Raw genomic sequence first — 3,625 nt, 5'->3', positions numbered from 1 at the left:
ACCCACAGTCGCCTCTAGGTTCAGATAACCTAGTAGAAGCAAGGTAAATTAATTAGCTATGATTCAGTATTTTATTTTCAGTAGTGCCACTGTACAGGATTAGATATCCCTTGGGCTGGGCTCCCATAGTCAGTCCCTAGGTTTAGATAACCTAGTAAACCTTGCTAAATTCGGGATTTGCAACCCCGGGTTTAGTTGAGGATGCGCGCATAGCATGTACAGTTGTCGGACCCATTAGCAGTATGATTATGTATTTTAATCTATTATATAATAGTTTTTCAAAACTCACAAAGATCAGTTATGTTAGTTGAGTTTGAATTCAGTTCCAGACTAGTTTAATTCATGTTCAGCTCAGTTTTCCTTGTTGTTACACATGATAGTTATGGTTAGCTTTGTATGCCATGCTTTGGTGTTCATGTTCAGCTTTTATTACACATGGTTAGATGATAGTATGCCATGACTAGCTTTGATTTCTATGTATGATAACATGCCATGTTTCAGTCTAATCAGTGCACTTTCAAACAGCATGTTTTAAAAGCATATTGCATCGAATGCATGTTTTAGTGAGGTAGATGGTTTCTTACTAAGCGAAAGCTTATAGATACTTTCTTTTCCTTATACTACAGATAAAGGTAAAGGAAAGATGGACTAGCGGAGGCTGGAGGACAATGCTACGAGGATGTGTGTGGGCAGGAACTTGGAATAAAAGATCTTAGGGATCTAACAAGCTTTATTTATGCATTAGAACTTTCAGCAAAATTAGTTAACTGTTAGAACCTTATTATTCTACACATAGTGTTAGGACCGATGATCACGGCTAGAGAGGGGGGTGTGAATAGCCGACTCCAAATCTTCGCGTTTCTTCCTACGATTAGGGTTAGCGCAGCGGAAATAACTAAATAGAAACGAAACGAAGATGATCAAACCTTAGACGCAGCAATGTAACGAGGTTCGGAGATGATACTCCTACTCCTCGGCGTGTCCGTAAGGTGGACGAAGCCTATCAATCCGTCGGTGGATGAGTCCCCGGAGAACCGGCTAATATATACTCCTTGTGGGTGGAGAAACCTCGCCACAATAACTTGCAACAACAAGAAGGAGTACAAGAAATACAAGTAGAAAGACAAGAACAATGTACAAACACTAACTCGCCTTCTCGTCGACTGCCTGTGAAGCAACAACTTCTCGGACAACAGCAACAGCTGACCGTCGACTGGAAGCTCACACGAAGCTTACTGGGGAGAGCTCAAACAAAGCTCAGATCGCAAGCAGCAGCAAGCTAGAAGAAGGAGAGGAAGAAGAGTGTCTCAGCCCTGTAGCCCTCGACCTCTTTATATTACCTGTGCCTGCGAAGAACCTGCAACGAAGACAGAAGACGCAGAACCTAGCCGTTGTTACTCACAACGGCTAGATCCAGACCGATCAGGCTTCACCCTGATCGGTCTGGGCCTTGCCTGATCGGTCGTGGGGACCGATCAGGCCCTGTGCTGATCGGTCCCCAGACCGATCAGAAGGCTTCACAGAGAGTTGCCCAACTCTCTGTGTGGAATCTGATCGGTCCCTGGACCGATCCCACCTCAGGTGGTAGCGTCCCTGATCGGTCCCGGGGACCGATCAGGCTCCATGCTGATCGGTCCCCAGACCGATCAGTAAGCCCACAGAACCATGATCGCCTTCTGTTTGTTATCTGATTGGTCACCAGACCGATCAGATACACAAACGTATCACTGGATCGGTCTACAGACCGATCCAGAGCTTGGTTTTTGCCCAAACCAAGTTTCACGCCTTCCAAACCAATATCCGGTCAACCTTGACCTATTGGTATCTCATGCTTAGCATCTGGTCACTCCCTTGACCTGCTAAGTCTCACCACCAAGTGTCCGGTCAATCCCTTTGACCCACTTGGACTTTTCTCTTCGTGTCAAGTATCCGGTCACTCCCTTGACCTACTTGACCCTCTCAACACAAGATGTCCGATCACCCTTGATCCATCTGGATTTTCCCTTGCCCGGCTTCACTCACCAGGACTTTCACCTAGCTTCACTTACTAGGATTTTCACCTGGCTTCACTCACCAGGACTTTCCAACTGCCTGGCTTCACTCACCAGGACTTTCCCATTGCCTGGCTTCACTCACCGGGACTTTTCCCACTGCCTGGCTTCACTCACCAGGACTTTTCCCCGTGCCAAACTCCCTATTTGGACTTTCCCCGTGCCAAGTCTCCATACTTGGACTTTCCGCGTGCCAAGCTACCTGCTTAGACTTTTCCCGAATCAGGTCAACCAGGTCAACCTTGACCTAAGGTTGCACCTACAATCTCCCAAACACCTATTCTTGTCAAACATCAAGAATACAACTCTCTTCTCGTCAAACATCGTCAAACATCAAAACACAACTCGAGTCAGGTCAACTCGAGTCAGGTCAACCAGGTCAACCTTGACCTAAGGTTGCACCAACAATCTCCCCCTTTTTGATGTTTGACAAAATTCAAAATCAAGTTAGGTTAACCCGATAACCTAACTTAGGTTTTCCAATGTTCTTCCTTGAACATTCTTCCAAAATCAACACTCTCCACCTTGGGACACTCTCCCCCTTTTTGACACACATCAAAAAGAGGAAATCAAGGTCAAGAGTTTCTTCCTAATGAAAGTCCCATACCTTTCATTGAACCCCTTAATTTCCCCCTTGATACTAAACTCAACACTCAACTTAGTGACAATCCCATATCACTAATCCTCAAAAGTCTTAAGGAGTAAAAACTCTCCTTAAAAGTCAACTCCCCCTTGACAATTAGTTAAGACTCCCCCTAAAGGTCAACTCCCCCTTGACCATTGCACCAACAATGTCTTGGAGAGTTTCAAACCTTTAGAAACCCGAAACTCAACTCCCACAGTTGAAATTTCATACCACAGTCAAAATTCAGCAAATTTAGCGCGCCTGATCGGTCACCGGACCGATCAGGACCCCTCTGGATCGGTCCCCAGACCGATCCAGCATTCCCTGGATCGGTCCAGTGACCGATCCAAGTTCAGATCAGGCGGTTTTTGATTTCTTCTCTCCCGAAATTCTGAAACTCACAACAAATTCCAGAAAATTCAAAAAATTGTGAAATTTTGAGGATACATTCCTCATACCATGTACTATCAAGGAAAAATAGTTTTCTATGAAAATAACTTCCATTTTCAAATCTTGATACAAAGTTCAAAAGTCTTTGAAATAATTCAAAGTTAACTCATCTTTGTATCAATTTGCTCAATGATGAATGCTATCACTAGAAAAGCTTCATCAAGGTTTTTCAAACCAATTTCAAAATGATTTTAAACCTTTTAATTTAGGACCACAATCTTAGGGCTAAATGTACATGACTTGTACATAAGCTTTCCCTATGATCCTCCTTCTTGAATTAGTCTCATCTAGGTACAAGAACTATGCACCTTGATCCTAACTCATGATCCTAATATCTCACACACATCTAAGGTGTATCAAACACATCCAAGTCAATTTTGATGTGAGATATGGGTTTAGGTTATCTTAGGCTAGATTCTCATGCATTTTCTAAACATCAATTTGATCTCAATATCAAATTGTGTTTCTATCCTTAAATCAATTTCAATTGATCATTAAT

The sequence above is a fragment of the Zingiber officinale genome, chromosome 9B (genome assembly GCF_018446385.1).
Source record: "Zingiber officinale cultivar Zhangliang chromosome 9B, Zo_v1.1, whole genome shotgun sequence".
NCBI classification, from domain to species: Eukaryota; Viridiplantae; Streptophyta; class Magnoliopsida; order Zingiberales; family Zingiberaceae; genus Zingiber; species Zingiber officinale.
Note: the sequence above shows the minus strand (reverse complement) of the source record.